The sequence below is a fragment of the Boleophthalmus pectinirostris genome, unplaced genomic scaffold (genome assembly GCF_026225935.1).
Source record: "Boleophthalmus pectinirostris isolate CB_2022bp ecotype Guang Dong unplaced genomic scaffold, ASM2622593v1 HiC_scaffold_19, whole genome shotgun sequence".
Classification (NCBI taxonomy): Eukaryota; Metazoa; Chordata; class Actinopteri; order Gobiiformes; family Gobiidae; genus Boleophthalmus; species Boleophthalmus pectinirostris.
The window spans coordinates 20,602,895-20,621,838 of record NW_026571140.1 but is presented as its reverse complement, the minus strand read 5'-3'; the positions used below and the strand labels follow the sequence as shown (position 1 = coordinate 20,621,838).

Here is an 18,944-nt window from a genome sequence, read left to right as displayed (position 1 = left end):
TGTCTGTCTCGATTAAAACACGTAAAAAGAGCCAAAAGTGATAGGATAAAACAAAGCCCAGAGGTTCATGAGCCGGAAGCGCTAGATAATTGCGTCCGTGTTTTATTTAAAAAAGTTAATTCGATGTAAAAAGCTCGCAAAATGTTGCAAAACGCGGGGTAAAGCGGTGCATGCAGCCTCGGACTTTGCCAGCTATGCCGCTTGCGCCACTATTAACTTGGACTGTCTTCCGTCTAATCAAACTCTTACTTTCCGCTCGTCTTAATTCCATACTTTCAATTCCTGATCATTACTTTGGTGTTTTTCAGCTTGTATCTATCCATCCCTCCTCCTCTTCGTTCCCCTCCCTCCCTCTCTCTCTCGAGCTCTCTCCTTTGCTGAATCTTATTGATCCAGAAGGCGGCTAATTAGCCCTTCCCTTCGTGCCTGTGTAATGAAGCACATGCGCACTGAATTAATCACAGCCATTTTTTGCAGGAAACTAATTAGCAGGAATAAAGATCCAAAGAGTTTTTTCTTTTCAATCATCAGATCTCACTTTCACCTCTTCCTAGCTCCCTCTAACACAAGACTCACCGCCTGCTTTGCATCCAAATTATTTTTATATTGCCTTTAACAACTAATACTCCGTTTTTACACTCCGCAACAACAATGATCTTTCTTTTGCCACCCTAAGCGCAAACTGACCAAAAGGGGACTGCATTGATGGGATCTTTAGCCAAACCATCACTATACTGGATTAAAACGCAAGGATCACAAAGCGGCAGCAAGAAATTGTAAGTTTCAACTTTGTGTTTGTCTCTTTTACTGTGTTTCTCCGATCCTATTCTTTTCGCTGTGGACTTATCTCTCCTGTCGGTCCGACTTTTAGCTACGTATACCGGAGCTGTCGATTCTCACGTTATGAGAAAAGACTCCCAATTTCAAGTAGATTTCATGCAAGTAGTTAGCTTTTATTCACGATTGTTATGTTTTATCGTTACCTGTGTTTACATCAGCGATCGTCCTCCTCTTCGTGAATGGAAGATAAGAACTGGGCAAGAGACAGCGATCCGCTCCAAGCACTTGATCGTACAAAAACACGATTTCTGACAAATATGTGCATTTCTTTGCATCGTAAAGGCTGTAACGGGGGGTTATGGGTGTCAAGAAGCATGTTTAGGGCACAGAATCGGTAGAAAAAGACAGTGTTACGCGAGCGAAAGGCAACGGTAGCTCCGCGTAAGCGCAGCCCAGGAAAGGAGCTCCAAGTCCAGCCTATGGGTCCATGCGTGTCCGGTGAAGACGAGCACACCTCGCGGTCTGTTTTAAGACATTTTCTACAGGGCAAATCCAGTGGGGCTTTCTGAAGGGATTCTTGCTTCTTATTCTTCTTCTTGATAAACACATTTTGCTGTTGTCCGATTCTGCCGAGCTCGTGCAATCCCTCCGCCCTGTCTCAGTTCCTCCAGCTACACTTTCTCCTTTATCGTAATCTGTCCGGCTTTTGGCCATGTTTTATTTTTCCTCCCTCATACTTTTAGCTACTGTTTTAAGTCGATTCTCGCTCATTCCCAGTCGAAGTCACATGCAAATTGATCGACATGTGTATAGGCTATGTGTGTGTGGGACGTGCGCGCGGGGGCTTGTGTTTACGCGAGTGAGAGTGTGTTGTGCGAATGGAGCCCCCGGTCTCGTCCATGGCACGAGCGGACTAGAAGTGCACCGAGAGCGGACGTAGATAGTACGGTACGGTGTGCCTGTCATGCTGCAGACATAGGCTACTAGGCTGCTCCTAGGATCACTTTTCCTCTAATACCGGGCTGTCCTCTTTACTCCGGACTGCCCGGGAAACGAGCACCAAAATTGAAAACAAAACGTGAACCTCAGCTTACACTGTATGTATGTAGTTACGGTTTCAAAAATGACTGCGTTTAACTATTGGAGAGTTCACCCATTCCCTGATATCAAACTAGTTTAACACAATAAAGCTTTTACGCGTAAAGGCCTTAACAAATAAAGACTTCCTACAGATTCAATGGTATAGTATGAAAAGTCACCCCTATAAAAACAAAAAGCGATTTTGCTTTGTATGTCTTTAGTGCTAATCGTAAATAATTATATATAGCTTAAAAATAGCTTCTTTCAATAATGAAGAGAATCCCAAGTTAGTCCTATATTTTTCTCAGAATGGAATGGAGCGAGTTGGGATTTTGCTAGTAAAGCAAGAGCAAGGCTACGAGTAGGCGCCTACCGTTTAGGGGGACTCAAGGAGTGTGTGTGTGAGAAAGAGAGTGTGAGAGTGTGTGTGGGGTGGGGGGTATGGGTCAGACAGCAAGAAACCGGGGGAACAGGGGTCATGGAGTGAGCGCACAGATAAAAAGGAAAGCAGAGGAAAACCCCTTGCAAACAGCCCAGGGACGGTGGTAGAGAGGAGAGGCTGGTTGTTGTGTGTGTGTTTTGGGAGCAGCACAAAGCACTTGTGGTTGTCAGCATCTGCACAGATTAAGACTTTGGTTTTAGTTTGGAGTGTGAAGAAATAGGCCTGATGGCTATAAAAGCTCGCCCAGGCAGCGGGTCCAATAGGCATTCACGTTTTATTTAAAGACGAGAATTGTGGAGGAGAGGACTGATATGGGGGGTTGGTTTAGAGGGGTCAGATAGCCAAGGGCCATGAGAAGAGCAGGCAGGGGAAGAGGGCACACAAACAGAGCCTCATATAAATCAAGAAAAGGAGATTATTTGTCTATTATTGAACTCTAATAAATGCATTCACATAAGTCAATAGAGTTTGAGATTTTTTTTAGTTGAGATGTCGGCACAGTGAACAGGACAGGTACTGTTTATGCCTCCCCCATCTGACAGTAACACTCCCCTCTCTCCTCCTCTTCTTCTACTCTCTGTGTATGTGTATGTCTACGGTTACAAAACAAAGACGAGCACAATAGTTTATTGTCATCTCATGTGTCTCATTCCTCTGTGTCTTGTCTCATTGTCATATTTGTGTTTAATTATAACTGTTCCTGCCAAAGCTATAGGAATGTCTTTTGGATGTTATCCATTTGATTTCTCTGACATGGTGTTTGGTGAAGATAACAACAGCACTGTGTTCTTGTCTGTAAGGATGGAGAAGTTCTCTATAGGCTTCAAAAATAATTGGAAGGCCTGGTTTAATTTTGAACTTAGTAAGGTATATTCACTCTAAAACTTATATTATTTTTTTATTTTATTTCGGTAGGCCTGACCTTGAAATGATTCTATATATGGAAATTGTATCCATGAAAAATAATTAAATAGTGACAGACTTTATTATTTCTGTGACAGCCACCATGCCGTAATGGCTATTTAGAGTGTGGCAGCTGTTATAGTTATTTATAGATGACAAAAAAAATACATTTAGGGTTTGAACTATTATACATATGCTTTCACTGATAGGTAGATACTGTATGCTCCAATGAAAAATCCAGTTTTGTTTTTAACATTGCATTGCCATTTTGAACAACATCGGCGTGAAGATGGTCGAGTAGGAAAAGCATCATAGACTTGTTTGATCATATGGGGGTTACCACAACCAGAAAAGGAGATAGCGCCTCTGGCTGTCATAACCCCTTCTCCTTATAACTCTCTGCCTCTCCCTGGCTTGCTGTTTTATACAGTGTGTGTGTGTGTGTGCATGTGTGTGTGCTGCATCGCTCCCTCCCCACCTCTCCGATGATGGGCACTGGTGCAGTAGGGAACACTGCCATGTCCCTGGTCTGAGAGAGCCCTCTTTGGGTGAACACTGTTCTCATGCTAAATACACACAATACATTATTTTTTTAATATGAGCTAAATCAATAAATGTCACATAATAACAGCAGCATATGTTATTATTGTTATTAAACATTGTTGATAATATTATAAATGATTTAAATGAAAGGCTGTTTATTCCTTGTGTGTTCATTGAAGTGATTTTGCTGATGAGTTCATGAGGTCACACTGAACTGGTTCTTCCAGTTGCTCGGTGGTGCTGTGGTGGTGTGTGCGGGTGGTAGCTCAGCTTGGTGGAAGGCCAGGTTAGTGTGTGGAGGAACAGGCAGCACACATGACTTTCATGCTCAGGTCGGTGCAGTGTTCACAGATGCTGGAGTCAGTCCATAATCTTTACAACTCTTGTGCTCACAGTTCCTCTCCTCATCCTCAGAAGCAGTCCACGTCTCCATCAGTGTCTCCCTTTTATCTTTACAAGTAAACTTGACTGCCATTTCTGTGGTTTGTTCTCTCACTATGTGATACCATGTTAACAATTATGGTTAAGTCAGTGCTGGAGAGATTTATGAGATGAGTCTCGCACTGCATCCATGACAAAAGCATTCTTTATGAAATACATTGTTTACCTTTATGCATTTTTTTTTTAAATCAGTTTGTACATTTTGTGAGCTAAGATTGAGATAATTATTAGGAATATATTAATATACGTTTAACTGCTACTGAGTTTTATTTTGACAAAACACAATATACAAGTTGAATGCTGTTCCTCATAGTAAAAAGCAATATTGTGGTTACGATCAGGATATAATATTAGTTGTATGTCCTTGAGATGACGAACTATAACAAATGCTCAATATTTAGTATAGCAGAAAGGTGACAGCGCTGAAGACTGAACAAGGTGGTCTTTGAAATATTAGCGTATCGTAGAATACATAGGTGACCAGGCTGTGCGGGGTCATAACAGATGTAGTATGGTGGGTAGTGTATGGTTTTGGGCAGTGTCAGCCTGTTCACTACTCTGGGATTGGCTGAGCCATGATACTGCGTGTGTGCAGAGTACATACGTCCACACACACGTACACATGACAGGATGACAGTGACTACGCCGAGGGCTGCTAAATTAAACAGAGCTGAACCTCGGCTAAAGCCCACCCCTCTCTGGACCATGGAGGCCAGCATTCCACCCTCCTCACTGGTGCTTATCATCACAAAGGACAGAATGCATAAAACATGGAGGACGCTTAGACACAAGCGGGCCAGGTCGCCTTTCTCTCCCTGTGCACGCTGAGACCCGAACAATACGTGGGCCCCTCTGGCCTGTGACTCTGACGACACACATGCACACGTCTTTTTATCCTTCCTTACTTCTTTGTCATGCTCTTCCTCTTCCTCTATGTTACTGTGCTCTGTGGACTGATAACTGCCCTAGCATTGTTTATCTGTGTCTGTGAAATCCGTATTGTGTTACTCCAGTGGAAGTGTGCGGTGGCTGCTGCTGTGTGGAGTGTGAGGTTTCAATACTAACAGTACAGAAACAGCCCTGTGATATGTGCTTTACATGTGTAATTTTTGCAGCTTTTGACAATAGTGAATTTATAATCTAATTGTGTATTTTTATTACATTTACAGCATGCAATTTTGGACCAGATATTTTTACAGTGTACCAAATCAGTATACTTTGTCAAGTGTTTAGTCAAGTTTATTTTTTATGGACAATAGCTTTTTAAGGGACATTGCTTTACATAATTGTCCCTTGCAGTTTTTCCTAAAGTCCTTTAAAATGCTTGATTAGATTGCACAGTTGAGTGAAATTTAACATAAACACCCTCCATATATGTTCTATGTCATGCAAGTATTTTTTCACTATACTGTTACAATCTATTTGTTAATGTTTTATAATCAAAACAGAAATATCTGCCTACTTTTTCCTATCACCAATAATGCGGATGAGGAAAGTATAGTACGTGCATGTTCTGGACTCCAGTAGTTATTTTTCACTTAATCTCTGTGTATTCCACATCTTATCTTTTTATAGAAAGGAGAAAAGAACAGAGAGCATGTCCCTGCAAAAAAAAAAAAAAAAAAAAAAAAAGTGATTCATTTGCAAATGTGAGGTAGCTGGTGCTCCCACATTCTCGTTGCAAGAGTGGACAGAGAGGGGAGGCGCACATAACACAAGCGACAGTGTAGTTCAGAGAATAGTGAGAAAAAGATAAGGGGTAAACCAGTGCTTGTCAGGAAAAGGCCACTGCTCAATTTATTCATTTACACAAGTTACCACAGCTCTACTCACTCGTTACATGCCACAACATAGTGCTTCCTTCGCCTATGTTCTCATCAGGTGGGCCAGTGTTTTCCCTGTTCTTCCCTAGAGACGGCGCTGACAGTAGTGAAGGGGTTAAGAAGCAGGGATAGCCCTCTTTTGTCTCAGCGGCCCTCTGTGCCATTGTTGTGCTGGAATTGAGCTTGGTGCACCTCACTTGACCACAGCAAAGCAATAAAATGGCCTCTAAGTGCTAGAGCCTCCGTAGTCCTCTGATGTCAGCCCTCGCACAGCTTCTGCCCGTGCTGCTTTAGCTGGCTCTACACTGTCTTTGGACACAACAAAACACTACTAAAGTACACTCTTTTGTTTTTTTTTGTTTTTTTTTACATTTAAACATATTGTGCAGTAATTTATTGATAATTGTTCTGATGTTAACTATAATAAGAATATGTTGTTGGATAATAAGTTGTTGCTAATTTATTGTCTGATTTTTGAAACATTTATGTGTAGCTGTATTTAGTATAAAATGATGACAATATGCAGTCCTAAAAAAACTGAAAATCTGAAAATCATCACATTTGTATAAAAAATATTTTTTAAAATATAAAAAATTAATTTCCTGAAAATGTTGTAGTCCGAGCATTGCTTTGAATTTTAAATTAGCATATTATTCAGTCCTATGCTGTCTTTCAAATTATTCTCATATATGCTCATATATCAAATTTTCTTCACCATTATATTTTTCAGTAAAAAAATGACAATACATAGTGTTGGGGGATGGGGAAGCTGATGGCATAGATGATTGTTTATAGCTACTCCCACCTTTGCAGACATTGTAATTAAAAAAAAAGATATAGTGCATGTCCGTCTGTCTCCATCCCATCTTGTCAAATAAGCATCTAGCCTCCGCAGCGAGCATGTCTGTGGATTTATGAAAGCGCTCCCATTGGCTGAATTATAATTGGCACCGTCTTGAGTGTAAACCATTTTGGCCAGGTGTCATACAGACTACAATGCACCAGGCTGCAATTAAAGCTACATTTCCGATAACCACAATATTACTACATGATTCCAGAGGGCGGTTCTTCCTCCTTATATGACGTAAGCTCACCTTAGCGTAGCTCTTATAGTTCATCTAAAAAACAAACCTCGCTTTCCTCTCCGGGTTTCACTGTACCTAAAACAAACGCTCTTTCCTCATTTTCCCTGTGTTAAATGAACAAACATTTGGACCTCAGTGGCTCATAATAAATTTATTAGAGAGAGGCATACTCCCACACAGCGCCTCCAAAAAGCAGACATGTACTACAGATTGTGTGTTTAGCCTGGGGAGGTGAATAGCTATCCTTGCTGTCTGCTTAAATGTATACGTTTTCAGTTAGATAAATATATTCTGTTCAGCATAATTTCTGTAGCTGCCTCATATTTGTTTTAGTTTTTTAGTTTTTTTTAAATTAACCTCAGCATCCAGTATATATATATTTTTTACTACCCTTTAAGAATAAGCTTACCACGTGTTTTATTTACCATGCTTGCCGCTGTCTTATATTGCAGTATTTGGATATCGTATCCAGCAAATGTTGTGTTGTATTTTGCTGTGTCGTGGCAGAGGTCTGGTGGTGTCCGGGGGGGAGGGGCAGATCCCAGGGGAGTGACACCGGGCTAGACGGCCGTGACAGACCGGTGACCCTGGCTTTGTGACGTCAGCAGCCTCGTCTGGTCACCATGACATTCATTTTTTCCTGCCGTTTAATGAAAGAAGATGGGGGCACGCCTGGTTCATATTAGTTTATGGTGATCTGAATACAAATGCCCATATATGTTTTCTGTCTGTGTGTCTGGGATTGAAAACAGTGGTGGTGTAGAAGGTGGATGACAATACGGCATGCAATAATTTGGGTTCATGTGATGTCACTGTATTCTACAGAGCTTAGAATTTAAACTGATGTTGTAGGTAAGAAATCAGTCAACAATTTGCTATATACTGTCCAAATCATTAAAATGCTTTGACCTGGTTTACCATTAACATCTGTAATTACTGTTTCTCTCCACATGAAACAAAACATCGGTGGAGTTTTTGTTAGCATATTTTTTTCTTTCTATACTACAGGTGATTGTGATCGAACACCATCAAATTCTACAGCGTAAACACAAACTATTGTTATGCTGCAGAAATATGTTATTTCATGTGTAGTGTATCTAGGTCACACAATATGCCATTTCCACCATTGTTACTCAGGTAGTCACAAATAGCAGTGGCAGTTCTTGATGTTTGAAACAGTACAAAAAACTAACCTTGACCACATATTGGATGTCAACCTGATGTATATGCTTAAACTGTAATATGCTCTTCTTTATATTTGATTATTCTGGTTCTTGATACATTTTATATATTCACCTACAACTGGCATCCTCTGTCCAGTCTATCCTGCCTCAACATGTATGACATTTAGTAACCATAACAGGAGGTGGACTTTTTTTTTTGGAGCCAGGTGTCTTTCTCATGTTGGAGCATGCCCTAATGGGAAACAACAGGCCACAAGGCAGGTGAGAGACTTAATGTTAGGATATAGTTTCCAATCTACTGCCATATTTGAGACCTTTTTAAGAAAATATTGTAGACTGTGTTTCTTGGATTAGCACAGGAAGTATAGCTGGTATGGAGCGTTTCTGTTTCCTATCCAGCAGCACTAGGAGAAGGGGGGCCGGCCTCACACACTATAGACAGAGAGAGAGTATGTGGTTTTGGAGCAGAGCGAGGTGGTGCTGTGGTGGTCAGGGCAGAGGGGCTGTGAGAGATAGATACCATTCTCATCACTTCCTTCCCTTCTTTGCTAATCTGTCAAAACAGCAGAATGAGATGTACAATTGCCAACTGATTGTTTATATAGAACTTGAATGTGATACAGCTTTTTACTGCACTACTGCACAAATGGTAAATGCACTAGTACATGCCACTATAGGACCCTTATTCATAATTTGGCTAAACAAGGAGAGGGACACCTGTACTTTCTATCCTGTTCTATGTCAGGCTTGTGTGGTGCAAAGTCGAATGTACTTTCATATGACAAGCTGCATGGGGTGCTAACAGGAAGCCTGGCTGCTCTATTGCACAATTTGTAAGAAAAAAGAAGTGAGAAGTATTCTGGTGTGAGTCGGTGTAATGCATGCCAGCCTGCCTGTTGTGGGCACAGCTCAGGCAGAGGGAGGGGCACACACACATAAGTGGACCCCTGAGACCTCCTGGAGGGGTAGAGGTGTGGCCAACGTCTGTTTTGGGCATGGCTTGTGTCAATGTGTTTAGTGTTTGCCTGTGAGGGCATTTATATGCAAATGTAAAACAACCTATTGGGGTTGCTAATTACAGCAGGGCTTTGTGTGTGCCAGGCTGAGTTCAAGCGCACCAGGGCTGGACTTTCCCTGCTTGTTTACTCATTGTCTTTCCTTATTACCCCTCATTGACACTCCCCTTTTGTGTGGCTGTGCGTTTGCCAGCATGCTGACTCCGCCCCCTGTACTGGAGTTAATGTAGTAGATTAAAGAGGCTGCACTGGCCCTGTTTACTTCCTCTTTCATCTGGTGGCACAGCTCGCCTTTTACCCATCCCTCTGGTGCTCTGTCTAGCCACACCATTCAGGAAGCCTTCAGCCCCTCTTTCCTATGACTAATGCTCAGCTAATTACTTTGGGTGATAAAAATGCATTTAGGTCAGATTCTAATGCAATGCAAATTTATGAGCATGTAGAAGCAAATATTAACTTGTAGAGTCAGTGATAGTCATTGGGGACAAAGGTGCATCTCCCATAACGATTAAATGTACAGATTTTATGTGTGTTTGCTGACAATGTCAGTGTCTCTGCTCTCTGGTGCTAGAAAACAAACAGCAGTGACAACAGAAAGAAGCCAAGCACTTGGGACTGTCCCAGGTTACTTTTATTTTATGTTCACCATGTACTATTTTTAAAAAGTACAGGAATGCCCTACTATGTTACGAATGAACAAACACAATACAATAATATGAATTAGTACATAAATCGCTAATTAATAGTAATTCCTGTGGTATTTGTCACACCTAATATGACTGTGGTTTGGCACCGCTAATTGTGTGCATTTCCTTTCTAATTCTATTCTGCGGACTAGTATTTCTGGGCATGTGTCTGTGAGCCTGCCTTATCAGACAGGCTCTTTTTCTGTTCAGAAATCTGCTCTGTATACACAGCCATATCAGACTGGCCCTGCTGCATTCCTCTTAAATTGTCTCAAGCTAAAACAAAGGCAGAAGGAGACAGGAGTAAACAGCAGCACACACTTTTATGTTGTACCATCCTTATAACTTCCTTACATATTTTATTCATTGACACACATTATTATTTTTCAGAGTAGGACTTGGGGTGAGCCTGCTTGGATCAAAGGCCATGTGTTGGGGCCGGGGCACCTCATAGCAAACAGCTGTCCCTTGCTGTCTCTTACTCTGGTCTGACAGCAGCTAGAAATATGAGGCCTCCCTGGACCTCTGCTCTGGGACAGCACACCCAAACTCAGCAAAGCTTTTGTCCCTGCTCTCTCTCTCTCTCTCTTTCTTTCTCTCTCTCTCTCTCTCTCTCTCTCTCTCTCTCTCTCTCTCTCTCTCTGTTTTGCTCATCCATTCATACAAAGGGCGAAAGCGAGCGTTTGTCTATGCCCATTCGCTCATTCAAGCACAAAAACACATTTTCACATACACTTCCAAGACCAGTCTTCCAAAGCTGCTACATTACTACATGCTTGATTTTGCGTTATTGTCTGTCTGCGTCTCTTTTATTAGTTGTTTAGTCAATTTGGCACAATTTGTCTGTCAATCCTACTTCCACGCTCCCGTCCTGTTCCCTGGCCTAAACATTGTGCTATAGTTTCTGTCTACACTGACAGTAGCAGCGTTTTCTCTCTCTCTCTCTCTTAACCACAGTCACAGCCACATTTCTGGGATTTCTGGCCCTCTGCTACTCCAGACCTGACAGAGTTGAGAAAGGCATTCATCTCGGTAATCCGGGCTCCCTCCATCAGGAATGCTAATACGTGTGATTGTGTGACCCACTGAAGCCCAGCAACATCTGCAGCAGCCTATGGCGAGCCCCCGGCCTCCCACAGCCTCCCACCCTGCCCCCTGCCTTTGAGCGCTCACTCGCTGCCATTATTTCATTGTTTCACTTGATGCCTGGGACTGGCCAGTGCAGTTTAACCCTGTACTGCTCGGACGGTGCGCTTCACAGTCCTGAACACAGGGCCAGAGGGAGGCAGAGGAGGGTGTGTGTCTCTGTGAGTCCGTGTGTGCGTGTGTGTGTGTGATAGCCCTTTCCCAGGAAGCCCATCTGGACACCCCTGCACAACTCCCACTGTTTACTTATACATTCCAATACTAGTCAGTGGGCATTTTTGCACAATAAAACGCAGCACATTTTCTCACAACTTGTCACGGAAACTATACTGAATTTTACTTACTGAATTTCAGCACTCTGTTCTTTAGACACTATTTCAAATACAGAACTGATCTATTATCAAAAGGTATTTACTTGGTAAAAATGTGTATTATGTGTCTGGTTTGCATTATAAGTGTGAGCTCAATCCTACACAGACAATGGACTAATACGGTTATTGTTAAAATATATTTAGTCAATATGTTTTGAAATCTATACAGGCATAGTTTGAATGATTTGTATTTAATCAGTATGAATGATCTCTGTGATCTTATGTACAGTTCAATTCATGCTTTAGCATAAATTACTAGACAGGATCTATTTATAATAAACAATCACAGCAATCACATTGTTCTATGAGAGCAAATGTACTGTTTGAGGGATTCAGTATTTGAACGGTAACTAATAAGTTGAAGAAGCCGTTTTGTGCTTTGAACTCTGTGCTGAGTTCTTTCCCTGTTAAAAACATTTGAGCAGAATATTGGTCGTATGGGAATAAGTGGGTCTGTTCCCATGATGGCTCATTGAAGTCTGTGGTGGAAGGACAGCCAGCCTTTTTCAAACTTTTACCATAACAGGATTCATTTGTAACAACTTGCTGCTGTAGATCTGTCCCACTATCTGCTATGTACACTTCTTTACATTGTAGAGACTGTGTGATCTGCCTGAGTGAAATAAGTGGAGATTAGCTGCTGCCTGTTCTCTTGTTTATAGACATGTTTCAGGGTTTCAAGGCAGTTTAAAAGGAATGGGCTGTGCGGAGCCAAATTGGATCTGGGTATGTAAATACTGCTCTGATGTTTAATGAGAAACAAAGTTAGCTAATTATAGCAGCTCGGAGAAACATGAGGAGGACAGTGGGAATGTTTCCATCACTCCCCAGCTCTATAGATTACTGCCTAATTGCCTCAATCGAATCAGGCGGAGACATTAGCCAGCGAGCAGAGGGAGCAGAGAAACATGGGGATAGGCCTGATTACACCTATCTTTGGGTGGCTCTTTAGATTATCCTACAGGGGACAAGCACACCAGCATCTTGTCAAAGCAAAGCTCTGTGTCTACTGTAAGACAGAGCCCTCCCCCAGTGCAGTTATGAAGGTAGAGAGGAGCAGGATAGCAGGGTGCTGTTCTCTGCCACGCCAGCCAGCTGCACAAGTGATTCATACTCTCTGCGGAAGTGTTTAAAACTATAATTACGTGTAATTCTGACACATGTTTATGCTTGATTTTACCAGACAGCCTCTCCACTAATGACAAAGTAGCACATACATCCTCCCCAAACATTTGTGTTCTAACCTTTATTGGCATGTTGTCAACGTCAAAGTGGAAAATATTCCACAATTCTATCTTTGGGTGGATGTTTTGACATAAATCACTTGGTCAAACAGTTAACGTTAATAGAACTATGTTTCTGAGACAGTCTCTGAGCATTGCAGGGCAGCCCCCCCTCTGTTTATTTCTGTCTCCCTGGAAGTGATGAGGAAGGAGGAAGCGGACTTGTTTACTTGTGTTAATTCCTCTAATTCCTGTTAATGAGACTGGAGGAATTAAAAGGCAGTTTAACCATTTGCTTTCAGCCAGACAAGAGAGTAGATGAAGCTCCACTTGATGTGTTTGTGGTGAGCACAGTGATATTAAGGTCAGCTGTCTGAAATGATCTCATGTTAAGGAATCAGCCAGTCAATAAAACCAGAGCATAACCACCACCACCACCACCACACTTAAGTTATGCAGCTATGGTGCCCTTTCTGCTCTACAGTGTATATTATATATAATTTTTATTTTGAAAACGACTACTCAATCTAGACTCTTCTGTGCTCAAACTTGTGCCCTAGTGAGATCTGTCATGGAGAAACTGCATGTCAGATCTTAAGTGTGGGTAACTCAGAGCTCAAGCATATTTCTTCTTTAAGTGTTCCTTTGGGAAAGTGGACACTGTAAACAGATAATGGCACTTATGCAGAAAGCACCGGAAGTGGGTGGGCTCACTCGCTCCAACTTTTAGCATGTGCTCCGGATTAAGACGTGTGAATGCTTGCAAAGCCTGTAGTTGTAAGATAAGCTGAGCATTGTGCTTAGGTGTATTTGCTTTACAGATATTGTGTCAACAGTTGGTCTCTAACATGACGTGCCAAAAAATTTGCTAGCGGGTCATTCAGAGATATAAATATATTGTTTTAGCTGGTCACAGATGAAGTGTTTCCCCTTTCCTACTTTAACACTAGTCTATGCTGTCTTCTCTCTTCCTCTTACACACGTGTTCCCATAATTTATGGCTGCTGGCTCCTTGATCAATTGATAGCAGGGAATCCTTTAGTAAATAGAGTTTTAGACACATTGCCAATAGACCTGGGCTATTGATTGGAGTGTAAATTAAAAACTTAATCAGGTCTCTGAGATAAGATTTATCTCCGCCCCAAGCAAATTACAGGGCTGACTTGGAGACATGGAGGCTGGCCACTGGGCAGAAGAGCACTGCCCCTTTGTGGGTGCCAAGTTGTGGGTCTGTCATTCTATGGTGGCCCCTGTTATGGCTATAGTAGATTACCCTTGACTGGATAATGTCTGCACAAACCTGTAGAATCTATTTATAATGCACATGTTCATTATTTTGTTCCTGTTCATCCTTGTCGATACAGATGCATTTCTTTCTATACATGTTTGATCACCCACTTCCACAGTGAAGAAATATGTCTTTCATTACAACAGCTTTTATATCTTCAATAAAATTCCCATCTCAGATACGATTAAATCATGCACATTTGTGTTATCTATATCATATATGTATTAGGACAATACCTGGGATTGCACATTGATTAGGATATGGATTGCTACTGTAATTGCTGGGGGAAGTGTTCTTTTCTCTTCGTCATGATTAACATTTGGAAATGGGTGTATGTTCAAAACTAACTTGCTTTTATCTTATAACAGTAATAACGATACTGTTGCTGTCTGGCCTTTTTACATTTTGAATAACAATGGTGAAATCTAGGATAGGTATCTTAGTGTGGATCTTTGAGTAAGTAATTAAAACATATTTTTTTCTTGTGATTAAGTCTGTTATTAGGCTCCTCTCAGGGATTACAGCACTTCCCATTATCTCTTATTATAGACCCAATATACCGCTGTGGAGCAGATGACATTGACCCAGAGAGAGACACATGGCTCAGAAGGAAAATGGAGAGCAGACAGTTCAAGAGGTCACAGGTCCATTAGCACACACTGTAAAAATAATAACACAGGCAAATGTGCAGCAACATTATAAACTGTATATGTGGAGATCGCTTTTGGTCCATCAGTGTTGTAGGTCCCCAAAAGATACAATATATAACCATAATGATGGCCAAGGTTCCTCTTTGTCTAGTTGTGGGGGAGGCTGAGACCATCAGTAATAGGCTTTTTGCCTGATAAGCCCAGAAAATACTCGTTTAGTTAGTGAAAGTGCAGTGGGATCCTGGCCTGATAAACCCGCTGTTTCCTTCTGTAATACCCAACAGCTAAAATCAATAGTTGGGATAATTCTCTCGCTAGTCGTCCACCCTCCTTTATCTGCAGCTTCTCTAACCACATACACGGAGGTGGTGGTTAAGAGGAACATGCCTCATTTACCACAGAAGTTAGGCGCACACAACTATTGTGTATAATCTGTGTATGTGTGTGTGTGTATATATATATATATATATATATATATATATGTGTGTGTGTGTCTGTGTGTTTTTGTTTGTTTGTGTGTGTGTACAATCTTTGAAGTCCCTCACTCCACCACAAAGCAGTAGTATACATGACGCACAGGTGGTCAGTTGGCCGGCGTTAGTGTTCAGGTCACCTGAGTGTAGATGTAGGAAGTATCTGTCAGCAGCAGTTCACTTCAGCTGTTACCCCACTCTCTCAACATCAGCTCTTAGCTCTGACACAGTGCTTCATTATTAGTCTTTAACATGCTGCTTTGGGGCTGCTTTGCGGATAGAACTACATCTGTGATAGTAATGCCAATATGCCTAAGCCAGCATTTATCATGTCCAAAAGTCCTGGTCCTACTCACAGCAGAGTGTCCTGCTGCAGCCTGTTATCACTGTGCTGGCAGCTTCTCTCAGAGTTGGCTGTGTATAATCTGTGTGGCCATCGCAGTCCTGCTGTAAAATACAGCCTCAGGTGTTAGTAGACAGGGTGGTTAGCCTGCGACACCGTTACCTAAAGTGCAGTGTATTAAAAAGCAGTCAGGGCCCTGGATCACAGTATATCACAAGGGAGAGGCAGCGATAAGACCAGGCTGTCTGCCTGCAGATCAATGAAGGTTACTGACATCATATCACAAAGTGAAAGCCAGTGCTGCACCCCTAGCTATTTATCAGCAGCAGAGGAGAGAGCAGTGCAGTCAGGACAGCAGTGTCCTCCTGTGTGGGCTTCAGCTGCTATTGGTGCTAAGCACAGGCTTTGCAAATGCATTTGGCATTATACTGAAAGAAACCCCACGTTTTGTGAGAAATGTCTCTTTTTTTAGAATGAACAATGCCAAGGACTGAGTCTGTTTTCTTTTTACTGAAACTGTTGTTCAAGTCTTGCCTTGGTATTTCTTAACATTGATTTGTGTTTGTAAAAGTACTTTCAAGAACCTTGATCATTTGTATTGAGCCATTTCTTTGAGATCACCTCGTGCATGCTGGACCTTGGTCACAACATTAATTTTTATTCTATATTTGACAGCCACCTGAGACAACTGAGGCTAATACATTTTAACTGTTCTCTCTGTGAAACAATATCAATTTCTCTGGACAAAGTATGTTTGTAGGCCAACGTTTATTTCTTTTCTCCTTTGCATTTGTCTACTATTGCACAGTGCACTGTGTCCTGTCCGACACTGATCATGCTTACAGGTGCTGTATGAGTTTCATTTATCAGCTGCCTGGGGCACAATGTGGAGGATTTCCCCCAATGGGTTAGTGTGTAACTGCTCTGTCAATACATGCTTGTCAAGCCTTTGAGAGTGTGGGGAAAAAGGCCCCTTACTGCAACACACTGAAGCCACTTATTGAGCAGCCAATAGCTATTTACCTTTGAATGGTGGCAGGCAGAGAAGGGGCTCAGGCTGCCCAGAGAAAGTGCTGCTCAGATCCCCCTGCCCCATGGAGCCCAGCCTGTATAAGTCCCAGACAAGAGGAGAAGCAGTGGAGCACTCAGCACACAGACAGCAGGCAGCAGGCTCCTGGTCTTTGCAGGTCCTGGCTCTGTGTCGGTAAAGCCCTGCTTCCTCTGTGGAATCTCACTGTTGACAGAGTGCATCTGGGGCCTGGGAGAGCTTCCAGCATACTGCCTGTTACATGTATATATACATACAAACACATGTTAATCTTTGACCAGGCAAAGATTAAAGAAAATGTCAGCATTTGATGGACAAATCATTAATACTTGTTCTTTTTTATATTTTTAATCATTATGAAACTTTGTTCCCTTAAAAAGCATGGACAAAGTTTATTGTTTTTGAAATGTTAAGTACTATACAAACTGATGAAACCTAACAATAAATCTGCCCTTTTACATCTTTCCTGTTTTCTTGTACTGTTGGACTGGACCAGTGGTGAAAGATGGCTTTTTAAAAACCCCTGCTCTCTGTTTTAGAGTTGTAAGCCTCCTGTCGGGACATGTCCCATACACCTGAGTCACTACAGCAGGAGTTAACCCTTACAGCATTAGCAGTAGTAACCCAATCCAATGATATACAAAGTAAATGCATAGTCCAGAGACCATCTCACATAACAGCACATTTCTAGCTCGAAAGCAGGTTTCCTTTCACACTCCACTTGTATTTGATGTATTTCAAACTGAGATGAGACATTAATTCTGAGCTAAGTAAGCCATATGAGAGCTTTGCAATCCGATTTCTCACTGTGCAGGACCAGCTGTCCAAACACAGCAGGAGGAAAAAGAGCTAGAAAAACACATTATATCAACATTTAACAACAGTTGCTCTGTAATCTGGTATTACTTCCACAAGCAAAGGAGTGGCCGGTGTCAGGCCAACGTGAACTCAGATACTGTTGTAGCAGAAAGAAGTTCCTTTGGAGTGGTGAGGCTGATCTGTGAAGCTCTACTGAGCGTCTTAAGCAGGGGCCTGGACTCCATCACTGCTGAGGTGCATGTGAACACGGCCTGTTTCAGTGCTCCAAAATAAATAGAGTAAAAGAGTAAGGGGCTGCAGAACTATAATCCACCAGCACTGTCTTCGTCTATTAAACTTCCTCCTCAGCCCCTCTGTCCTAGTAGTAGCCTGCTGTGTGCTAGCTGGTGCACGCTTGTGCATTGTTGCTCTGTGTTAGATGGCACATTATGAGGGGAATTCCTGTGAAAGAGCTGTCTCACAGAGAAGCGCTTGTCTTTGAGCCTGTCGTGGGTGGCATCCCAGCATTCTTCTTTGTGTGATTTTTGCCCACAATGACCCTGTGTATTTCACTTGTCTCTTCAGTACCACAGTATATCACTTGCTAATGACTCCCGGACACCCATATGGAGCAAAAGAGCTGTTCTGCTTCCCCTCACTAAATGAACGGTGAACATTTGGAAGTCAAAGTTGTGTGGGCCAGTTGTGTGGAGGATGAAGATCAGACAAGTAATAAAAGTGAAAATGAGAAGTCATGACTAGGCAAAAGCAAGAGCTGTTCACACAGTGGAGTACTCTGGCTCAGTGAATCCTCCTGCCAAAGCTGCAGCACAGTGCACCCTGTGTCCTCCTGTGTATGTGTGTGTGTGTGTGTGTGTTACTCAGGTGCGGTTAATGTTGGCACCAGATCTTCAGGCCCGCGGCAATAAACAACAGAGCAGGCAGGAGGCCAGATGCAACTCCACAAACTTTTAACCTCTCCCTGTGCTAATCCCTGGCCATGCTAGTAACTCTTTCTTTTTTTAACTCCTACTTTCACCTCTGTTCTTTCTTCTCCTCCCACTGCCTTCTTTCCTCCTCTTTTAGTCCCACTCTCCTTTTAAGTGAAGGCACTGTGCTGACCTCTAAATAAAGGCTGGAACACTACAGCTGTTACCGACTTCAAACAGCCAATAGCTCAGAGCTGGAGTCTGTGCGGGTGCTAGAAATAATGCGGCTATTAAAACAAACTTAGAACCATCTTTGCTCTCAAGGCCTTCTCTGTTGAAGTTGACCATACCAAACCAGGCCTGAGACTACAGGACAGATAGGTCTCTGCAGTTAACCCTACCCCAGCCCAATAAGAGAAGGAATGAGCTGGGGCATTGCTGACTGGATACCTAAATCTGCATAGTTCATGTTTTTAATATGATCTTCTTAATCAGAATAAACAAAGCAGTGTGGCCTCACATTGACGTCAGTTACTTCATTTGCTTAGACTTAACTTATGCAAAGTCTCATGCAAAAAAACTCCCAAAACGTACACATGGGAATTAGTTCAGTGATCACTGTGGCACTAAAAAGGCTCTTATCCATTCTGTAAAGCATGATCAATATATACTACTGCCTCCTGCAACACTGC

At 42.2% G+C, this 18,944-nt stretch overlaps 1 protein-coding gene across 1 annotated transcript in view; it reads left to right on the top strand.

Annotated features, from left to right (window-relative positions):
• The first annotated feature begins 467 nt into the window (after positions 1-467).
• The window catches only part of zfhx3b (zinc finger homeobox 3b), a 104,680-nt gene continuing 86,203 nt past the window's right edge, over positions 468-18,944 (top strand). Inside the window, 1 exon segment of the mRNA XM_055154461.1 lies at positions 468-776. The gene's annotated coding sequence lies outside the window, so the exon portion shown is untranslated.